Below are 8738 nucleotides of genomic sequence, written 5' to 3' on the forward strand. Positions count from 1 at the left end.
ATTATTAATTATTACTATATAGCTTGGATTAAACTAGAGCAATTATTACTATTCTACTTCGTTTTTCATTATTTATAATGTAATACTCTGGTTGAAAACCGTAGGTCAATGTCATACGTACCAGATCTTAATCTCAGTCCCGCACAAATAACCCAAAATTATGATGCAATCACTCAAAGGCCTTTTTATTTATTTGAGCGTAGTTAGTTAATAAAGGCACCCATTTAGTAATCAACTCCAATGATACAGATTAGAAGAGTGCTAATTAGTGGATTGAGCCTTGTGATGAACACACACCTCTTCATTATCATCATCAAGATCTCTCAAAGTAGTGTAAGTTCTAGCTAGTTGTTCTTCACCAAGCAACTCCCTTAGTTCCATGGTTTCTTTCTTAAGCCTATCATTTTCTTGAATAACCTTTGCATGAGTCTCCAAGAACCAGTTCAACTTCTCCATGAGCCCATGGTTCTCGCTCCTGAGCCACCGAACATGGGCGCATAGCTCGTCTAACTGCTTCAGTTTTCTCATCCGCGACCTTCGAGCTGACTCCCGGTTCGATATCATCCTCCTTTGCTTCCTTGCATCGTTGATGCTCGTCGGGACGTTCTCATCCGCTTCGTCTGAAGCGCTTGAATTATTGTAACTCAAAGAAGAAGATTGTGGACAGAAAGCAACCATTGGTATTTGAGGATTTAAACTTGGTTGATGATAGTAAGGTATATTTTTGGGAAATTCATAGAAGATGACATATTGTTTTGGAATGAAGTGAAGTTTGTAGAGATGTTATATGAAGGGTCTATATGAAGGGTCTTCATATTCATGGACTAAATAGTAATTTTCTGCCATCACTCTTGAATTTGTTTGCAACAAATTGATATTATGGATGGTAACATTAAATGGGTGATCATACTAAGAGAATGCGGATAGAATGGATGAGGTAGGGCTTTATAGAAGGTGAAAAGGGGCCAATGTGAAGCAAATAACACGTATAATGTCTTTGGCTTACGATAGCAAGAGTGGTCAATTTGTTATTTCATTTTGAATAAAATTGCTTTTCAAGAATGATGACTTATATGCTATAATGGGTATGATGTGGATCCTTCTTGTTATTGGAGGGTGTTACTATGTGTTACAAAAGCTACTTTATCTAAGTAGGCCCTAATTTGCTTATGAATTAATTAGTTTGGAATGACCTATGAATAAAACCCAAATCTCCGGGATAACCTAATGACTAAAGATAATCTCATACGCCGGATATCACAAATAGTGCTAGGTAGTTCAAGGCCCAATCCCACCAACTCCTATTTCGAGAAAAATCCGTCACCTGAGGCCCACTACGATAAAAATTAGTTGGGATTAGAGTTGAACTTGAGACCTTGGAGTCTCATCTCAAATCTTTACCTCCAATACCAACGAAAGAATTAATTGTAAAATAAATTAATAGAATTCTCAACACAAGTATTATCTCAAATCTTTACCTTCAAGACTATTGGAAGTAATTTCACACTCCAAGTCACAAGTCGGTGAACTTGAGGGACCAATGTTGACAAGCTGGTCATAGTTGGTTATATTCCCTAATTATAATATGTTTTGTAATTGTATTGTAATTAAATTAGGTAATATCTTGGCTAACAAATTAGGTTAGTCTATATAAACCAAGTCATGGTTAGACATTATAGAACACGTGTGAGATGAAACCAAGTTAGGGTTCATCTAGAGACACACACGAGAACGAGATGCAACCGAGTTAGGGTTCATCTGGATGCAACCGAGTTAGGGTTTGGAGTTGTAATCAGCTTTTTGAGTTAGATTTTCTGATTAATATAAACGAGAGGTAGTCGTTTTATTCGTGTTGATTATCGATCTGGGACTTGAATTGGTATTAGAGCCAAGTTCAAGAAATCGATAAAGAAGGTCCAGTCAAGTTGGATCAAAATTGTTTGGTGTTTATCGTTCTGGTGTTAGTTTGTGGTTGTTCACAGTTGCTTGGGTTTCAAGGTGCAAGTCGCTTGCGGATTGGTGATTTGCGAGGAAGCTGTTCGGTGAGCAGGGATTGGCAAAAAGGAATTTGGTGATTTTTCTTTTGTAAGCTCTGGTATTAAAAAGAAAAAGAAAAAGGTAAGACTAAAGTCAAAATAGGAGTTGTCTTTCTTATGTGTTGACGAGGAGCTCAAAGAAAAGAAAAGCAAAGTTGGTTTATTTATTTATTTATTTATTTATTTATTCAGAGTTCGTATATTATTTGGGTTGAACGAGTAGGTTTGATTCAAAGTTTTTTTTTTTGCACGGGTTGAATGAGTTAGGTTTTAACCAAGGTTTGATTTATTTGGTGAACAAGTGGGTTCGGTTCTGAAAAGTTGTTCGGAGTTGATTGGTTTGTTCGAGTAGGGTTGCAAAGGCTAAAATCGTTTGGGTTGTGTGAGTCAACCACGGAAAGGAATCGTTTGGAGCGGGTCCATTGATTGAAAGTTCGGTCATCCGTAATAAGCATGGAGTTACCTGAGTGGTTCGGGGTGGTACGGTATGATACCGGTGTTTACTTGAGTGATTCAGGAGACCCGGTGTGATACCAGTGAGGAAGAAAACTGTCAATCTGTGAAAGATTGATAAGAGGCAAATACCGATTGTGTGAAGCAATCAAAAAACAAGGTGAGAAGTCGATTGTGTGAAGCAATCAACTTTGCTGTGAAAGCGGGTTCGATATGAACTGGTCTGTGATTGATCAAATTGGGAAATCGGGTGATCCGTGTGAAGATGTTAAGGCGCGAAGCTGACTGGTAAGAAACCGATCAAACTTGTGAGAAGCAAGTTGTGGATGAGTTAATTTAGGAAGAACTGTGTGAAGCGGAAATGATAAAGACTGGGATGATGACGACCAAGATGGTTGTGAAAACCAAGAAGGTCAAGATCATGGTATGAATCAGACATGTGAAGAAGACAAGTTTGGAGACAAAGATCTGTCTATTTCGAGTAAGAAATTAGGAGGTGATTGTTGGAAGTAATTTCAGACTTCAAGTCACAAGTCAGTGAACTTAAGGGACCAATGTTGACAAGCTGGTCATAGTTGGTTATATTTCCTAATTATAATATGTTTCCTAATTGTATTGTAATTAAAATAGGTAAAGTCTTGACTAGCAAGTTAGGTTAGTCTATATAAACCAAGTCATGGTTAGGCATTATAGAACACGTGTGATATGCAACCAAGTTAGGGTTCATCTAGAGACACACACGAGATGTAACCGAGTTAGGGTTCATATTGATGCAACCAAGTTAGGGTTCATCAAGAGCCAAACCGAGTTAGAGTTTGAGAGTTGTAATCAGTTTTTTGAATTAGATTTTCTTATTAATATAAACGAGAGTTAGTCGTTTTATTCGTGTTAATTATCGATCTGGTACTTGAAATACCAATGAAAGAATTGATGGTAAAATAAATTAATAGAATTCTCAACACAAGTATTGTTTCATTAAACTTTTTAGATTATTATCTTGGTCTTTTAACTTGAAACGTTTGATCAAACTTTCATCATGTAAGACTTTACTAGTATTAGGTTGCGTAAGGTGACAGTTTTACATTATTTCTTTCACATAATCGGCTACGTACTAAATAAAAGACAAAAAGTTTGACATTTGTAAGACCACTATTTATAGGCTTTTTGAGCTCAAAGTTTAGCGAAGGTGGGTCACATTTTAATTAAAAAAAATAATGAAATAATGATAGCGATAACGTTTTTTTGGAAAATATACTAGGACAAAGTTGAGCAAATAGTTGGTGTTGGTTGTGGTTGAGGATTCGTGTTTAACAAGAGTCGCTTAAAACATATTTTGATTCTTCCATGAAGAACTCATCTGTCTCACATGGTACAACAGACTGCAGTATGTGTTGCTAGAGATGGCTCATGCGCTCAAGGCTACAACGGATAAGATGATGTCCTATGTTTATAGGAAAAAGAAAGTGAAGAAGTAGAGAACTAAGACCCATTTAGAGAGTACTCTCCTCTCTAACTTGCTGCAAGTTTTTAGGAAGTGTAGGCACATGGGTGAAAGATAATATCCCCCCTCCCTCCGGGCATTTTTTTTCTTAATAGTGTAAATTTACCCGTTTTCATCCAAAATTTTTTATACGTAGTATAAAGTTATTCGTTTTCGTCTGAAAATATTACTAGAAATATATGAACTAATTTACCACAAATATGTGGGTTACATTTAGAAGTTTTGAGTAAAAAACAGGAGGGCGGGGACTCCATGCCCCTGTAGAGTTCCTCTCCAGAATGCTCTCTTTATAAACCATTTATAAAGTACTAGTTTATGATTGAGCTGATTCACTCTAAACACTTAGGAACAAAAGAAATTAAGAAAGAAATTGAATTGCAAAACCAGTGATAATCATATGATTATGAAGGGTAATGAATGAAAACGAGTTCAAAAACTATTACACATCTGTCATATTAAACAAACTCTAAAGTTTACATACAAAGTTTAAAGTTTAGAAGAGAATTGACAGCTAAACCCATAGCATTTACTAGACTTAGGCTAACTTAGTTCCTTCTTCTGTTGATACTGGGGGGGGGGGGAGACGGATCAAACAATCTGTCACACCCCGACCCATGTAGGGCCTAGGCGTGTGACCACCAGTTGGTACTTGTTTTGTAAATGTATCAGAGTTTATGGGTTAATTTTAGCGAAAGACTTAAAGGTTAATATAATATTAATTTACATTGGAAAATTTTTACTTGGGAATTAAATACCCAAGTTGATGTTTACAAAATATTGTTTTTATATTACAAGGATTTCTTTAATCAAAATTGAGCCATCTAGCATGCGAGTTTCTATCTCCTTGACGACTCTAATCCTTGCACACATTACCAATACTTAATTACCTGCAATGGGGAGTAAAATACGTTAGCTATGTGCAAGTTAATCGTTATGACTCTAAAAGCATTTGAATAACAATTATAATACAAATGTTGTTTTCTTGACAAGCTCAGCAGAAAAATTTCTATTTCAGGTATATGTAACACTGCTCTACACACACACAATTTCTCCGAGCCACGTAGCCCATACCAGAGAACTATATATGACTGTTAGCCCATGGCCACGTAGCCTTTGACTGTTTAGGCTGAACAATTATGTTTGGATCCAGACACATGTGTATTCGGTCTGAGTCGTTTTATTCTCTAATTTGTATTACAACATTTTAGATATCACGTAATCTCATGTAAATGTTTGACTGACTCTATAAGATAAACAACATGTCTATCTTATAGAGTATAAATATGTTTTGACTATTTGTAAAGGTTTAACGTATTCACCTGTACCGTCGGTGTGATTGACTGATAAACCTTCTTGATTGTGAATGATAATTAACCTATAAATAAATAGGTTTTGAATGAATACCTTGATGGTGTTTCTTGATCAGACTGCAGACCTTAATTCTGGTTTTACCCTTGATTAGGTTTGCAAATGTTTGAAATCATGATTGTATTTGTGTGACGTTTGATATAGCTACTTTGGCTTAATAGAGTTTATTACGTTGGCAAACTTCTCCAGGTAAGTAAACGAGTCCCGCGGTTGATTGGGATTTGTACGAATTACATACCTTAGGCAAGAAGAGTCTACTAATGATATCCCCCTCACAGTTACTACATGCTCGTCAAAATATAATTTTGTATAACATTACCCTTATTGAAGTAATGTTTATTGAAAACTGTTTGTGAATGCTTTTGAAAATCATTTCAAGGTTAAAAGGCCATATGTGACATCTGCCCCGATCCGACCCGACCCAGGTACCCGTTTTTCTGACCCGATCTCTTTCTTTTATGATTTAATATTTATTTATACTTATATTTTACTTTTAATAATAATAATATATTTTCCTTCCCGCCTCTTTCTCTCTCTTTCTTTCCGCCGTCCCGTCCCTCTTCCTTCTCTCTTTCCGCCTTCTTTTCCCTCTTGTCGCCGTCCCGCCCTTACGCCTTGTTTCCCTCTTTTTCTTCTAACTCTTTGCTTGTCCTTTGTTCCTTCCCGCCTAAGGTTGTCTGCGCAGCTCCACGCGCCAGACTCCTTACAAGGAAGCCTGCGTGAAGACCATCTGTTCCAGCGATACGCGAGACGAACTCTTCTCGCAGCGCGCTAAGAATTGTAATTCTTCTCGCAGCGCGCGAGGAACGGTAGTTCTTCCCGCGACGCGTTAAGGATTTGTAGTTCTTCTCGCAGCGCGCTAAGAATCGTAGTTCATCCCTCGACGCGCGAAGAATTATAGTTCTTCCCGCGGCGCGCTAGGAATCATAGTTCCTCCCGCGGCGCGCTAAGAAATGTGATTCTTCCCGCGGTGCGCTCGAAGCTGTCTCGCGCTATGTCTTGAGTCATTTCTTCTGTTTAATCTAGCCGTTTGCTTTTGTGATGTCTTATCTTTTGAGCTGTTGACCTAATCTGCTTTATGTCTGAAAAGTTACTTTCGGCGCAGCATGCGCACCAACCCCATTGGTTGGCAGAAAAAGTGACTGACATTATCTTTGGAGATCTGCTTTTTCCATGCTTGACCAGTACCTTTATCTGACCCTCCCATGCCTTTTTACTGTTCCCTGTCAGCTTTATCTTGCCCCCTGCAGCTGCCATATCTTTTGATATCTTTTGCTTTTGGAATCTTTTGCTTTTTGAGATCTTTTCCCCTTTTTCTAGGGATTATGTTCCCTAGGGTTTCTCTATAAATAATAATAATGCTATTTTCTTAACACTACACACACAAACACTTATTATCTTTTTCTTCCTTGCTCTCTCTGCCGTCTTCCTCTCTGCCGTCTTCCTCTCTGCCTCCGTCTTCCTCCCTGTTCTGCCCTGCTTTTCCGGTAATATATTATATATAATAATTTACTTATTAATTATGCTAACTTATAATCAAGACCTAAAACAGATCATTAAAACAATAATCTTATTTATAGGTTAACTTGTGCTTGTTTAAAGTTGGTTCTTGCTTTATCTCACACCGCATCGTTTATCAAGTGAGTAATCTCGTACCTAATCCCTTTTTGCTTTTAATGTTTTGGGATGTTCATGTGTTCATACAAACTTAGAGTCTTAAACTTGTTTATGAACTTTAGTCGCGCAATATCCCATGTGTTGAGGACGTAGACTTGGCTGTTTATTTGTATGTGTGGATCATTAACCGTCTTGTCGGTCTATTCCGCAGTTCTCATGGTACCATTAGATGAACACGGGAGAACTATCGTTTATGATTTTCTCTTTTGTTTACACATGCACAGTTTGTCTTGTTTGTGAGCTCAATTGTGAGCACTGGCAGTCTATGAATCTTAGAGTTGGTCCCGATCGGATTACACCCTTGTTGAAAACCAGACATACACATGTTGCGCGCAGATTTATTGTTAACTATGTATTGTATTAAACTTGATTTCTCACCAACACGCAAGTGTTTGACGTTTATTTTAACACATGTTCAGGTTTGCAGTAGCTGTTTTGGAGCTTGAGGACACGTAGGAAGTTTTCTTTATTTTGGACCTAGATTAAAATGTATCAAGACAAGTTATTGCTGTTCGAATATTATGATTTATAATATATTGATTTATGATGATTTATGTTATCTTATGTTTACTTTGCGCGTGCGCGAATGAATGTATTTATTAAATATTGACACCCAATAGTGTCACGAGTAATGAAACAATATGTGGCGCCCCGATGTATAATCCGCCTTTGGTCGGGGTGTTACAGATTGGTATCAGAGCTCGTTGACTTTAGGATAGGTGGTTAGACGTAACGGCCTAGAATACCTAAGAGTCCCTTCTCGCGCATGAGAGAAATCTCATGTTTGCGCGCTTGTTGTTAATTACTCGTTATTTATGAATATGCTCGCGCTTGCGCAGTATATGATCTTATGTTTTATTTCGCGATATTTCGATTTTTGGTTGAATTTCGATTTTTATTGATTTTTCTTACATATTCGTTTGTTGGATTTGAAAATCCGAAAAGTCATGGTGATACATGAATAGTTGATTTTCAATTTCCATTTACGATTATGTTCTGAGGTTGAAGACTTGAAAAGTCATGGTGATACATGAATTGTCAACCTCCAATACTCATTTTCTTGTATATTTTATAGACTGAAAAGTCATGGTGATACATGAATCGTCAATCTCCAATACTCGTTTGCTCGTATATTTTAAATTGGGAATTCGGAAAGTCATGGTGATACATGAATTGTCGATTCTTGATTCGAATTTGTTACCTTTATTAAGTCTGCATTTAGGGTCATTTATTTTACTTTAACTTTTGACGGTAACTGACTCCGTGAAACCAAGCTTTTCGAGGTTATACTTTGCGATAAAACCAAGATATTAACTAAAATTAAAATTTTTATAGAATGCCTCCGCTATCTCGTCGCCATCTCAAGAAGAAAGAAGCCGCGCGCAGACGTTCGCTGCAACGTTCCCAGGAAATGGCCGCCGCAATAGCCCAAGCTTTGAGTCAAAACAATACCAACACCTCTGGTTACAACATTAAGTCCTTTAACGCGGGTAACCCTCCAAAGTTCACAGGTCTTGAAGGAGCCACCGTGATGCTCCAGTGGCTTGAGAAAATAGAAAACACTTTCCTCCACACCCAATGCCCTCCTGACAGACGAACCCTGTATGCTTCCAGTGTCCTGGAATCTAGAGCGCTTACATGGTGGAATGGAGTAGCTCATGCGCGTGGCGCAGAAGCTGCTTCCAGCATGCTCTGGGAGGAAT

General features: G+C 37.7%; 1 pseudogene; it reads right to left on the bottom strand.

Annotated features, from left to right (window-relative positions):
* Positions 1-261: 261 nt before the first annotated feature.
* Positions 262-846, bottom strand: LOC143627729 (basic leucine zipper 43 pseudogene; annotated as a pseudogene).
* Positions 847-8738: the final 7892 nt, after the last annotated feature.

Source organism: Bidens hawaiensis, unplaced genomic scaffold, assembly GCF_021521415.1.
Source record: "Bidens hawaiensis isolate Kalapana, Puna unplaced genomic scaffold, B.hawaiensis_p1.1 tig00004733_1, whole genome shotgun sequence".
Classification (NCBI taxonomy): Eukaryota; Viridiplantae; Streptophyta; class Magnoliopsida; order Asterales; family Asteraceae; genus Bidens; species Bidens hawaiensis.